We start from the raw sequence: 14,492 nt of genomic DNA on the forward strand, positions 1-14,492 counted from the left end.
AAGGAAGAAATAAAACTGTCATCATTTGTTGATGACAGGACAATCTGTGTAGAAAATCTGATGGAATATACAAAGAAGCTACTAGAACTAATAAACGGATTTAGATTTAGTAAGTTTGCAATATACAAGATAGATACACAAAAATCAGTCGTATTCGCATATATTAATAGTAACATTTGGAAATTTATAGTAACAATAATTAATAGTAACAACATTAATAGTAACAATTGGAAACTGAAATTTAAAAATAATACTTTTTAAAAAAAATTTTTATTTATTTATGATAGTCACAGAGAGAGAGAGAGGCAGAGACACAGGCAGAGGGAGAAGCAGGCCCCATGCAGGGAACCCGATGTGGGACTCGATCCCGGGTCTCCAGGGTCACGCCCCCGGGGCTGAAGGCGGAGCTAAACCGCTGAGCCACCTGGGCTGCCCCAAAATAATGCTTTTAAAAGTGAGTATCTATTGCCCTGGGCTCTCAGTTCTTCGGTTTTGGGAAATTTTCTTAGATTATGTCATTAGTGATATCTTTCCTTTAGTTTGATTCCTCTCCTATTGGGATATTTTTCTCTTATTTGGATATTATTGCCTGAACTAGTCCTCTAATTTTATTATATATTCATTCATATTTTTACAGCCTTTTGTTATTGTCCCTCCGTTTTACAGACATTTCCTCAGCTTTCTCTTCCAAACTGCTACTAAATTTCTTATTTCTGCTATCACACATTTGATTTTTCAAGACTTCTCTCTTATTTTCTTTTAGAAAAACCTATTCTGTTTTTGTTTCATTTTTGCAATAGTTTTCCTTATCATTCTTAGAATAAAATGATAGTGTTGTTATTTTTAAGTTTCTTCTTGCTACATAGTCTCATCTTCCTCCAAGTTACTTGCTTTGTTTTGGTCTGTCTTTTGTGTTAGAAACTTATCTCAGGTGTCTCATAATCCTGGTTGTTTGGTTGCTTTTAAACATGGCTATCTGAAAAGCTGGTTGGGCGCTCTAAGTGTGCGTGTGCGTATAGTTTGTCATCTGTGAGCCTCACACTAGGATGATCTGATTAGGATATTACATTTTAAAGCTTCAGATGTTGGTATCTTGGATCTTTTCTTCCTTTCAGGTTAGTTAGATTCCTCAGATAATGCACCTTCCAGTTTCCTGCCAGTTTTCTGAGATTCCAGGGAGCCTGGGTATCAGAATCCACCATATGATCATTTTCAGTAAGATATTTCTGCTCTAAGTATCCTGGGGACCCTTGTCCAAAGACATTCATTCTGTTTTCCCCTCACTAGGGAGTAAGCCTTTTGCCTGGCTGTGTGGGGTAGGGGAAGAATCTGAAGATCGGACTGCTTTTTTTTTTTTAATTTTTATTTATTTATGATAGTCACAGAGAGAGAGAGAGAGAGAGAGGCAGAGACACAGGCAGAGGGAGAAGCAGGCTCCAAGCACCAGGAGCCCGACGTGGAATTCGATCCCGGGTCTCCAGGATCGTGCCCTGGGCCAGAGGCAGGCGCTAAACCGCTGCACCACCCAGGGATCCCCTGACTGCTTTTTAAAAACACCTTTGACCAGTTCTCTCTATTTACTAAATCCCTTTCGTTCCTACTTCCAGAGGGAACTGGCATCACTATTTCCTGAGCCTTCTCGAAATTCTGGGGTGTAGATTGGGTGGTTATGGTTTTCCTCACCACCTGTCCCTTCTTTCTCTCTTCCACCTGCTTTCTAGCTTTCAAAGTTTTGTTGTTATCTTCTCTCCTGTTCTTCCTGTCCTTGCGGGTATATACTTTTAAAAACAAAATAGAAGTGAAAGAAACATGTAAAGAGCCTTTAACTTTGTTTTAGCAGAGTTTCAGGGAACAGCAAAGTGGACGCAAATGTTCAGGCTGCTATCTTTTCCTAGAAGTCCCTTAATCCATTATTAGAGACTTTTATTATTGTCAATTTTATGTAATCATACTAAAATAACAGACCAGGTGTGCTTTGCTCAGGTGCTAACCTGTATATTCCAAGAGTGCAGGACCTATGTCAGTTTGCTTTACTGTGGCATTTCATTCCCCTATACCGGGCTTGACATGTAAGAAAGTATCAACAGATATTTTAAATTAATTAATTAATTCATTTGAGAGAGAGAGTGAGTGAGAGGGAGAGGTAGAGAGAATCTGAAGCAGACTCTGCACTGAGCACAGAACGTGAGGTGGGGCTCTATCCCACAAACATCAGATCATGATCTGAGCCGAAACCAGGAGTTGGACGCTTTACCGACTGAGCCACCCAGGCACCCCTGAAAGCATCAATAAATATTTAGTAAATGTATAAATCAACAAATACACAAATGAGCTGCCTTCAGAGCCTTTATTACATTAAAAAACTTCCTCAGTGATGTCAAGACTTCATCTTTGGGAACTGAATAGTATGTGGAAACAGCCAAAGGTTGTTTAGTGCCAAGATGTGTAAACGAGGAGAGTGAGCAAAGTTAAGTAGATAATAACAACACCTTTTTTTTTTTTTTTTTTTTGGGTCCCAAACAGGGTGTGGCACCAAGTTATGAGACTGATTTCCTTGTTTGGTATACAATGAAATCTAAGGTCAATTCACAAAAGGAAGCAAATGGTATATGATTTTAGGGCAAGCCCTTAGGTTGCAGAAGACTGCCTTCCCTTTCAGAAAAAAAATAAGGCTGAAGCAGATGAGGTATGACCACCTTCTTGGCCATGAGGTTTGGTAATTCTACGGCGCTGGGGGCTGACGTATGATGAGAGGAGCAAGAGAATGCAGAAGGCCAATTCTCTGGGACATGCATCCTAGTAGGCAAGAGAGAAGAGGTGTTCAGAGAAGCAGCTTCTCTGAAGCCAAAGCGGGGTCAGGAATCTGGGCACCTCCCTCTGGCTGGAAATGACAACACCAACGGCCCCAACTGTGTATTATGCACTCACTTCATGCCAGCCACTGAACTTTACACACGTTGCCTCATTAGATCTTTGCCATAGCCTTGTGGGGTTGGTAGTCTTATTACCCTCATTTTCCAGGTAAGGAAATTAAGTCACACGGAGAAGAATGTAGTGTAGATACTTCAAGTCAATTTAGCCCCAGAATAACTAGTGGTAGATGGCAAAGGAAGATGGTGACCTGAGGGGAATATATTCTCTGTGGCCAGATTTTATTATAAAAGCTGGAGATTGATGAAGCATATGCGAAAATCAGCCAGTGAGTGGTCTTCTGGTGGTTACTCCATGAGATCTTTGCTGACCGACCAGCAAATATTGATAATTAAATATTGCCCGTTTAATTATCACAAGGATGCTGAATTGATGATCAACAAAGAGAAAAAAAAGTTTCTCCTATGATAGTTGAAAGAGAGCTAAGGTCAACTGAAACATTCTGGTGATTGAAGAATCAATCAAGGTAAGCAATTTTTCTGACTCACTCTGGGATGAGTTTTATTTTAACCTTATTTGTGCCTCTTTCTGTGATGACTGAGGCTCTCTGGCTTTACTCTGAATAGTGTGTGATGGGACCTGACCCCATTGGACTCTGATTTGAAATCCTGAAAGCATTTGATTGAAGTTCTCGTATCACCTTGCATTCTTGTTATTTCCATCTTTGATCACAGAAAGGAAATTCTGGTTTTGGTTCAGTCTTCTATTGAAACCATAATGATTAAGAGTGCGAGCTCTGGAAAATAGACTTGAGTTTAAATCTCAGCTTTCTTGTTTATTTGCTAGATGATCGTGGGCAAGTTACTTAAATTCTCTAAGCAGTAATTTTACATGTATAATCTATTCCATGGGGTGAACATGGGGTTAATGAGGAAATGTAGGGCGCACAGTAGGAATGCAACCAAAGGCAGCATTTACCATGAGTATCATCCACCATCATTCAGGGTCTACATATGGATGTCTAGACCTACAGGCCCGTACAAGTCCTTAGGCTAGGATGTGAGGTGTACAGATCATGGAAATATATAGTTCTTCCTATATAAGTGTACTTGAAAAGACAACACACACACACACACACACACACACACACACACACACACTCCCTTGCAAAGTTAAACGTATTGATTAATCAACAATTTGAAGCTGGCTTGCGAGGGATACACAGCTAGTACTATAGGAGTTTTGGGGAGATCACTGAACAGAAGTGGTCCAGGCAGTCTTATTTGAAGAGGTGAAATTTGGGACACCTGGGTGGCTCAGCAGTTGAGGGTCTGCCTTTGACTCAGGGTGTGATCCCAGGGTCTGGGATCGAGTCTCACATTGGGCTCCTTGAGGGGAGCCTGCTTCTCCCTCTGCCTATGTCTTTGCCTCTCTGTGTCTCTCAAGAATAAATAAATAAATTTTAAAAAAAGAAGAAGAGGTGAAATTTCATGGCTGGTGATGCCTAGGTGAGGATGAAGACATAAGCGCATTGGGGGTTGTCAGAAGTCCTGTCTGGCTGGAATGGGATGCATGGGTAGGGAGGCAGTGGGAATAAGGTTGCAAAGTAAGCTAGGGCCACACGAGACAATATTATCGATAACAGTGGGAATAGCAATCAACCTTTATTTAGTTCTTCCTGTGGGCAGACAACGTGCTCATGCTACACCCTTTCCATGTATTACCTCCTTTAATCTTTACTCCAACCCTAAGGGGTATTCTTATATGTGTAGTTATTATTATCATAAGTTTTCAAGAAAACTAAGGCTTAGAGAGGTTGGGTAACTTGCCCAAGGACACATAACTAGAAATTGGCAGAACCACAATTTGGATGCACAAATACACACAGACAGTGACACAGACAGGCACACACTGGGGTCCGGGCTCAGGTGACAGACAGTCGTCTCTCTCCTCTTTCTTTGTTTCCCCTCCCCTACTGCTGAGTTAGGTGCTAGTTCTTTCCTTTGGGGCATCCAGTGTGGAAAAGTAACCCCTCTGCTCACCTCAGCCACCTCTGCCTCAACTATTCCTGGGGCTTTTGTCCCCAGGACAGCTCAGAGGGCAGGGCTGGGACTGAGATGGGGGAAGTGAGGTGATGGGGTGCAGGAGTTATGAAGGCGCTCAGGGTTGGGGCCAATCGGGCACTTGGTGTCCTACTTGCCTCACTTGCCTGACCCTAGTTCTGACCCTACAGAGCGGGTGTGGAGGGCTTTGCAGCTTTGCCACATGGGCCAAGAAGACCCTCCTTATTCCAAGGTCAGGCAGGAACTCCCAGGGCTCGCTCAGGCCACCACTCTCCTTTCTGTTCCCCAATGAACAGTGGGCTAATCTCAGATTGGTCTCAAATCATTCTTTCCACTGTTTCCACGGAACCCACTCTTGTTCAGAGTGCCCCACAGCCCAGCTGGTCCCTGCATCCTCCACGCAGCTGTCCTCCTGGGTCCAGGCCCATACTCTCCTGCACCTGGCTGCAGTCTCCAGCAAGGCGTGGCTTCCCCCAGGGACAGTGGGTGGGGGCAGCTGGTTGATCCCAGAGGTCTGTTCAGAGAGCCACTGTGCTATGCCCTGGGGGCTGGGAAGTCAAGCACTGCTCTCCCACGCCCTCTAGAGGCTTGGGGTGGCACTGGGGGAGGGACCTAGGAGGGGTCCTGATTGAGGAGGGGGCCCTGCGCTTCCAAGAATGTCTGGATGGTGTCCACAGTCACACAGCAGCTTCATTTGAAGCCCATTGCTGGAAGGTGCCCAGCAAGTTTGCGGTGTCAGCTCAGGAGAAAAGGGTTCAAGGCCACCCACCTCTGGGTGTGGAGGGTCTGTCCTTCTATAGACCAGAGAGGAAGCTCCCTAGCCTACGCCCAGCCAGCCTTGCAGGATAGCCCCTCTCCTCATCTTACCTCCCCCTTGGGAAGCTTCAAAGGGGCTGGAAGTTACCCCTGCCAGCCCCGGGGAAGCAAAGAGACAGCTCCTCAGATAGCCAGGGGTGCCCTGAGGAGCTTTAGGTTGGGGGGGTTGCAGAGGGGTGAAGAGCGTATCCCAAGGTGGCTTTGTGAGGACAGAATGCAGGAAGGTGGTGGGAGAAATCTTCAACTCCTGGTTGGGTAGGACAGACGGAAATGGAGATGAGAGGTGACGACGTGGGGAGAACAGGGGAGGATGGGAGCCTTTCCGGCGCGGAAGACAGGGTGCTGGAGACCTGGGCCTCCAGAGGAAACTGGGCAGGGCTGACCCAGCTTCCTTGTAATACACACGCATGCATAAATCATTTGCAGAGCACTGCATCTCCTTACCTGGTCCCCATCAACGCATCCCAGGCTCACCTCAAATTGTCCATTACATGGCTGAGGTATCTGGGGGGCTCGGCCCTACCCTCTTGCGCTCATCCTCTCATTTGCCTCATCCTCACTGCAGTAGAGGAAGGGCCCTCCTTCTTGGGTGGTTCTGCAGCCTCCATTCCCTTAGGAGACCCACAGATACCTGAGTGTGAGACAGAGGAGAAATGAGTCAGTCACACAATTGTGACAGGCCAGCCCTAGGGAAGCAAGGAGACAGCTGGCAGTAGAGTGAGAGAAGACCTTTTTTGGGCTTTACCGGCTGGTAAAGTGAGGTGAGGGGTGGGGGTGGGGGGGTGACGCCCAGAAGAAAAGCTGGTCTGGCCTGAGCATCCCAGCAGTGTTGGGGGGAAGGAAGAGCCTTTATCCTCAGACTGCCCTGTGGACACCACCAGCCTTACCTCCCCAGTGCCTGCCTGGGTCCAGGCTAGCTGTGTGTCATCCTTACTTCTCAAACTATGGCTCTGGGCTCCTCTAGCTAAGCTTATGTCACAGTGGAGGTGCAGGACCTGCCCCAGTGAGGATGCATTGTACCTGGAGAAGGGCTGGGGTGCCCAGGGCATGGAGCTGGGGGCTGAACCTCCCTCTCATCCCCTCCAACCAGGGAAGGGTCTTTCTCTCCATTTCCCACAAACACTTGCTTTGCCACTTGACAGCCTTCTCATTCCATTCCCTTACTGCTCTGCTTCTGGCCCTACCACACCCCTGACAAATTCCTTCCCCCACTTCAGCTCAAAGATTAGAATCATGGGTACCCTTCCCACCTCCCAAGGTCCCTAAAAGCTGACGCCCTGCCTCTTCTCTTTTCTCTCCCACTCCCCAACATTTATTCCCGGCCAGAAATGGGCCTAGAAGTCTCCAGATAAACATACCCCTGCTATCATTCCCTAAATTCCCCCAGAGAAGAGGAGTTTGGGGAGCCTCTGCTTAGGTAACTTAAATCCTTCTTGTGGTCATCCCAGCTGTTTTGGTTGATGGCCAGAGGCAAACGGGGGCTGGTGGTCAGATGATGGACAGGAGAGTTTGCTCCTTGCCACCCACCTCTGTTCTAGTAATCTTTATAACATTTCTAAAAGGTGGTCCCAGGCTGTGCTCCCTGGTCCTCCCTCCAGACCTTTCAGTCCCGCAGGCTACAGGTCGAGTTCACAGCTTGCTCAGCCTTGCTGCTTTCTCCCTGTTCCCTATGGCTATGGCCTGGGAGCCCTAACAGGGCTCCAGAAATCAGTCTATAGAGAGGACACTGAGGCCAGAGATGAGCAGTACCTTGCTCCAGGTCACACAGCAAGGCAGCGACACTTCCTGGTTTTGAACTCAAGTGTCGGGACCCATAGCCACAAACCCATACGTGGATATCTGACGAGCTGCTTCTCGAGCAGCAGTGCTTAGTGGCCGGGCTTTAGAGCTGCTATTTGTATGAGGGGCTTTCAAGGTAACTCTTGTGGTAGTTTTGGGAGAGGCTCTTCAGGGGGTGCCCAGCCTCTGCAGCCCCAGTGGGGAGGGTGCCATGACCCAGGTCGGCTTGCCTGGAGCAGGGGGGTTCTGGGAACACTCTTCTCTTCTCTATGGGGCCCTGTCATGGGTGGTGGTGGTGGTGATGTTGGTGGTGTTGGTGGTGGTGTGTGTGTGGTTGATTAGTCTCTGCCGGCTTCAGCCTAGAGAACTGAGGAGCTGTGGAGAGGAGGAGGTTTTGGGGGATAAGTGACAGGGTGAAGGTCACACCGTGGGGAAGGAGCAGCTCCCCTGAGCATAAGACTCACTGCGCCTACCTCTGTCCTCTTTTGAGCCCTAGGTCATGCCAAGGGCTTGGGAGAGGGGGCTTAGCACCCCTCACTGTACTCGAGGCTCTCTCTAGAGTGGCTACTTCAACTCCCCTGGCATCCAGATAGGAAAGAGTGCATCCCACCTCCTTAGAAATCTCACTTTTGCAGGTTCTCCCTTAGTCCCTGAAGGGCCAGTGGGAATTGAGGAGATGTGAAGACCACCTTTGCCCCAGCTCGTCCCCCACTGCCCAGCCTGCTGCCCCCACAGAGAATGCGGGTTAGGGAGCAGTGGGGGTTCTGATGAAGCTGAGGCTTTAGACAGCTGAGGAACACTCAGCCAACAGGACCGTCCAAGAAGCTTCCTGGCACCATGGGGACAGGTAGGAAGGATGGAGAGAGGGATGGAGATATCCAAAGAAAGAGAGAGAAGGAGAAAAGGAGAATGTTCTGATTCCTTATAACTGTCTGTGATCTGGGCCCTTGGGGTTGGGATTCCAGCCCAGGACTGGGGCTGGCCGTGTCTGCTATTTTTTTCAACAGTGGAAGGAACCCATGAACGGTGAGGTCCCTGCCATGTTGGATGGACTCTATTTATGTATGGAGAGGTGGGGAGTCCTGGCCTGGTCTTCCTAGGAGTGGAGGAGACATGGAGGCATGTATGTAGACCAGACAGGCCTCATTCTCAGGTGGGAGCTATACATTCCAGCCTAGAGTTGAGAGCAGATTGGGGCAGGGCAGACATTCAGCTGGTGCGCCCCAGCAAGGCCACCTCATTGGTAAATAGCTACTGTTCTAGCACCTGGTCTCCCCTACCTCCACAGCTCTGTGTGCCTCTCTGGCCACCCTGGTCCCTTCCTGGGTGCCCTGGACCTCCCCACAGTCCAGAACCTGTGGGGTTTATGCACGGTGTGGCCTCTACCCCCAGCTCTGTGTGAACTCGTGCCTGAGCCATAATGGATGTTCAATATTTTGGCCATCACTTTCAGTTGGGCAGTGGGGACTAGTCCCCATGGAGTCGAGCAGGGGGCCAGGTCCTGGGACTTGGGGAAGCTGGCGGCAGACATGACAGCCCCAAGTGTGCCCTACCTCCCTCTCCTGATGCCTCCAGCTACGTTTTGGAAGGACTGAGTGGGCTGACATCCAGGGAGCTATAGGCAGAACCATATCTCCAGGGGACCTCCGGGGGCCATGGTTCACACCAGCTGTGCCCTCTGCCCGTGGGCTGCCTGGAATGAGGTAATGCTGAGCCCCTCCACATGGGAAGGAAAAGCAAACAGCAAAGTCTTGGATGTAGCAGCCGACCTGCTTCAGATGCACAGGACACCTAGTGCCAGCACCCCTCTCTAGCACTGCCTCACGTCCCAGTTGGCCAGTTGACTCTTGGGGGGCAGATGCCCTATTTCCTCCCAAGGTGCCTGGCTCAGTGCTGAGCCCCAATTAAGAGATTAAGTGGCCCTTGGAGAAACAGAAAGGGCACCAAGCTGTGAGTCAAGAGATCTGAGTCGAGGTCTTGCCTCTAGATAGCACGTGGCTTCGGACAACCCTGGACCTCATTCTGCTCATCTGGCCGGTGAAGGGATTTCCAAACTTCTTTAGTCATGGAACCTTTTCATCAAAGGAAATCTCAAATGAAACTGATAAGTAAGGCAGATAAAACTGAGTGTGCTGTGCCTGCCCATTCCTACAGCCTCCCCCCACCTGCCCTGCCTCTTGGGACCTCCTTAGGCTCCCAGGAACCTGGTCTGATGTTCTCCTGACATGGATACCTCTTCACTAATTGCTTCACTAATTTTCTTGAGGATATTAGGCCAGGCTGCTCCTGAAGCGGAGGGGAGGTGTCCCCCACTCCCTGAATTTCTAGGTCTGGGAAGGCAGGCAGGATGGTGGGCCTGACCAATCATTAACTAACTTAATCTCTGTGAACTGTCCTGGGGGGCCTGGGTCATGGGCCAAGCTCCCGGCTCAGGCCCTGGGGGTTCCTGGGGGAGGAGGGTAGAGACCCTCTTGCTAATAGGCAAGGGCACTTTGGGTACCTGCCTCTTTCCCCCCCCCCTAGGATTTCCCTGAAGGAAAACATGAGTCTAACCTATTTCCCTAATCCTTTCTGTTTGACTTGAGCCAGATGCTTGTGGGTTTATATTCTCTGAGAGTTTGCTCACTCATGGGGGGGTTGGAACAGAGAAAGCGGAGGGAAGTAACATGTATCTGACACTCTAGACCAGGAGCTTCACCTGTATTGATAGTCTCCATTTATCTTCTCACAACCCTGGGCGATAAAGCACCACAACTCCCATTTTACAGATGAGGAAACTGAGGCTCAAGCAGATAATATGATTTGTCCAAAGTCTCTTGGCCGGGACATGGAGACTCCAAGATAGAGTTCAGCCTGCCGGGCTTTTTCTATCACATAAATCGGGGGTGGAGGGATGGGGCAGGGTAGCTGGTGGGGGCTTTTCACAGTATGGATTCACCAAGCCAGTATCTTTTCAAAAAAGACAGAGATTCTGGTCTCCCAGGTGAGAGAGGAAGCTGTTCTGACCTGCTGGGATTTGAGGGGTTCCGCGAAACCATCTCTCCCCTCCACCACTTGGCACCATGTCCTAGATTTCACCCATCTTTGAATTAGGCATTGTCTTCTCCAGGGGCCTTTCAAAATATGCAGACCCCTGGAAGATGTGACAGCTTATGTCAATGAACTCAGCTGGAGTGTTTGATGGGATGTTACAAAGTCTTAAAGCTTAGGGAGTGTAACCTCGGGCTCTTACCTAGGAGGATCCTGAGGTCCAGAAAGGGGAGTGACTTGGCCAAGGTGACATGGCATGCAGCAGACTTGACCGCCGCTCCCCTCTGCTGTTTCCTGGTTTTCACACGTCTGTGACACACAGATGGAGACCTCAGGGCACCTGTTGGGGGATAGGAAAGGAACGAAGCTTTGTGCCCCGCCCCAGCTGAGTGGCCCTGCCCTGGTCACAGGCTGGTGTCCTCTGCCCTCTCTCTCTCTCTCCCTCCTGGGCAAACAACAGTGCTGCTCACTGTTGCAAGCTGGGCCTATCTCTAGTGTCTGCTTGTTTGTTTAATTCTCCAGCAGAGACATGCTGTCCCAGAGGGCGGGGAAACCAGTGCTGGGGCTCACCCCCCGGAGGGAGCAGCATTGTCCCTCTGGGCTTCAGCTGGAGATGTTTCTGAAGAAGCCCTAATGCCCCCCCCCCCCCCCCCCCCTGGCTTCCAAGTCTCTATCACCCCCAGAGGAGTACTGGGAGAACTGTGTGAGCCATCAGAATCCTCCAGATCTCACTTCCCTGGCCTGTTCTTTATCCCTGTCCACTCCTCCCTCTATCCTCAAGTGTCACCTCCTCCAGGAAGCCCTCCTCTACTCCCAGCAATTGTATGGCCTCCTCAGAGTTCCAATTTTCAGTTTGCTCTTTGGCTCCTCCAGACCAGAAACCCCGTCCACATCGTGGCAGCCCCAGGGCCCAGCCAAAACAGAGCTTACTGGCTGAGTTTGATACTTGCTTATGGGATAAATGTTCTCTGCTACCTCCTGCAGAAAGCCCTTCTTGCGGCCCATCGCAGCCAGTCTGACTGCTTGCCTTGGTATTTTCACAGCACCTTGGGCTTCTCTTAGGGTCGTTTTCCTGCCTCACTTTCCAGTGTAGCTGTGCGCATAACAGTCTGCATGCGGCAATGCTCCAAGGCAGGCATTTTCACTCCTGCCTTACAGAAGAGGAGAACTGCGGGTCAGAGAGGTTGAGTAACTGGCCTGAGCTCACTCAGCAAAAGAGTGGCAGCCAGGAGTGCCACTTGTGTCCACTGGAGCCAAAGCCCCTGTACTTTCCAGTGCCCTACTTCCCCAGGGTCCCTGTATCTCCTATAATATCAGTACAGCGCCTGATGCCTGGTAGGTCCCGGGAAAGATCCACAGTTGGAAGGAGGCTCAGCTCCCAGGCAGGCCCAGGTCTGAAGGGAGAATACAGCTTTAGGACCTTAGCTGCCACCTTGTGCTACCACTCTTCCCAGAGGAGGGCCTCCCTCCAAGACTGGGTGGGGGAGTGTGAACAGGGGCAGCAGTGGGCAGGATGGGGGTCAGACTTTGAGGGGTAGCAAGGACTGGGGTGTCAAGGAGTGAACACGTCTAGGGCTGTCAGGGAGAAGCAATCCAGGGAGACAGACTGGCATTAGGGGATTAAACTGAGCTCTGTAAAGGACAGGCAGAGACTTGGCTGATAGGGCCTAGGGACGGTATGTGCAGCTGTGCTCCCCCAGTGACCCTGCCCTGCCCCTCTGCCTCTTCTGCTTGCTTGCCATCCCTCTTCCCTCTGCTTTTCCTGACTGGCTTCTCTGGGAGAGGCATCCTCTGCTCCAGTCTCATTACCAATCAGCATCATTGCCTATCATCACCCCAAGTCGAACCTCCAGATCCAGATGGAAACGTGAAGCTGGCACGAGAAAAAGAGGCCTTACTTTTGCTTTGTCTTTCCACGGCTTCATTGCAAAGACCTAGTGGTAGAGAAGACCTAGTGGTGGAAAGAGGAGGGAGGGAGAGACGCCAGCGGGAGGTTGGAGGGGTTGGCCTGGGAGACAGAGACAGAGAGGGAGAGATTGACCCTTAGCCAGAGACAGTGAATTGAGAGGAGCCAACCCAGTTCTCCCCCCTTCAATTCAACAGGTTTGTATTCCTGCTTTTCCAGTGGATCAGATCTGTGTCCGGCTAGGTGCCCGGGAGTCAGGGGATGGCATGAGGGAGGAGACATTTCTTCCATCACAGCGAAACCACCTGGAGAAATGCTTAGCCAACACAGCAAGAGTAAGCAACTCTCTCCTCACCTTTTTTTCTCCACTTCGGAGGGGTTTTGTCCCTTCATCCATGGGTTTGGAGGTTAACTGCCCACACCCACACAGGCAAGAGCTTCCCTGAACATCAGAGTGACAGGACGTTAGGACAAAGTACAACTATTGTGCCCTAGGCCTGATCACTACTTCCTTTGTCTTGGGCCACTGCTGGCTCCTGGCTACCTTTTATGCTCTTCTCTCCACTCTCCCCCCCAACGCTCTCCCCACTTCCCCCTCCCCTGGAACACCTTCCCCTTCCTCCTTGGCTCCTTCTGAACTGCTTCAGAGCTATAGGCTGAGGCTGCCCTGGTCCGGAGCCCTCTGAATGGGGCCAAGGATGCCCTTGGAGGGGACCCAGCATGACCTCTGTCTAAGCCAATGTCTGCTCCATGCCCCACCCTCCATGTTGCTAGGAGACCTTGGGTCCTTCCTTGCACTTGGGATTCTTTGGGGGTTCAGTTTGTTCTGACACTCCCTGCCCTGCAGCGACCTGTGGAGGGAGGATGGTGGAATTGAGTCTGGTGGAGGAGAGTAAGTGTGTGGGAGGAGACAGTGCTAAAGAGACTTGATGTGGTCTTATGATTGTTGATTAGTGGTTCTGACTTCCCTTTTTTCAAGACCTAGGTATGTTCGGCTCTCAGTTTGATGGTAATGGGGGCATTGGCCGGGGGTTGTACATCAGGATAGTGTGTTGTTGGCAAAGCTGGTGACACCACCCTGGGGGTAACATGCAGAGTCAACCCTGTTCTGAGTCACCAAACTTGTCTTTGAAATGAAGGGTCGGGGTGGGAGACTCCTCCCCACCTTAGTGAAGGTGGTCCAAAGCCCTTCACGCAAGGAAGCAATTCTGCTCCTTCATTTCCTTGGTTCTCTGGGCCAAGTGCACAGAGGGAGACTCGAATAGGTAGCTGCAACACACCTTACTTAATACTACCATGGGGGATGTTTGGCTCAGGTTGGGGAAAGCCCTCGGTGGTTGTGACCATTGACGACCACCCATCTTTGGAACTTCAGGATCTTTAACTAAGACACCCTCTTCTGGCCTCTTTCAGGGCCAGGAAAGGCAGGGTTGAGGAGGGATGCAGTGCAGGGTGGCAGAGCAAGCCCCTTCTAATGCTGCTGGGAGCCTCGGTCCTGGGCTCTCTTTGCCCCAGGGCAGGGATGAGGGAGGGGAGCTCTGCCAAAGCACCAACATCTTGTGCTCTGGCGGTGCTAGACGCGGACCAGGTTGGAAGGAGGAAGTTTAATGGCTTTCCTTCCGTATCCCATACAGCAGTTTGGAGCATGGAGCCTAGGTAAGGAGGCTGGCCCGAGAGGGGCCCTGAGCCAGCACACAAACGTTTACTAAATGGAAAAAGACCTTGTCACTGTCGCTGGGGAGCTTGCCAGGTGATGCAGGCAGGACGGGAGGCATGAATGATGGAAAGGGTAAGATGGGGTGGGGTTGGGCAGCCCCTCTGCTCATAGGGCCCTCAGGACACCAGTCCCATGGAATTGGCTATAAAAGAGGTAACCCAGCACCCTCTGCAAACCGCAGTACCATGCGCCGAGGCAAGGGGTGAGCTGAGTAACCTCCCTGGGTCGTCTGGGTCCATTTGGGGAAAGTTGCTGCGCTCGTGGCCCAGGCACTCACAGAGGCTACATCAGCCTTGGGCCAGGCCCTGGC

At 50.4% G+C, this 14,492-nt stretch overlaps 1 long non-coding RNA gene across 2 annotated transcripts; it reads right to left on the reverse strand.

The window, feature by feature from the left end:
- Positions 1-2,490: 2,490 nt before the first annotated feature.
- On the reverse strand, positions 2,491-11,166 carry LOC111098265. 2 transcript variants are annotated; one of them, XR_005367383.1, is made up of 3 exons: positions 10,762-11,166; positions 6,195-6,381; positions 2,491-2,796 (listed from the first exon to the last, which is right to left on the reverse strand). It is a non-coding gene; the product is annotated as an uncharacterized LOC111098265 (long non-coding RNA). The 2 variants fall into 2 exon arrangements; XR_005367382.1 differs by having other exon boundaries at positions 2,491-6,381.
- Positions 11,167-14,492: the final 3,326 nt, after the last annotated feature.

The sequence above is a fragment of the Canis lupus genome, chromosome 12 (assembly GCF_011100685.1).
Source record: "Canis lupus familiaris isolate Mischka breed German Shepherd chromosome 12, alternate assembly UU_Cfam_GSD_1.0, whole genome shotgun sequence".
Lineage (NCBI taxonomy): Eukaryota > Metazoa > Chordata > Mammalia > Carnivora > Canidae > Canis > Canis lupus.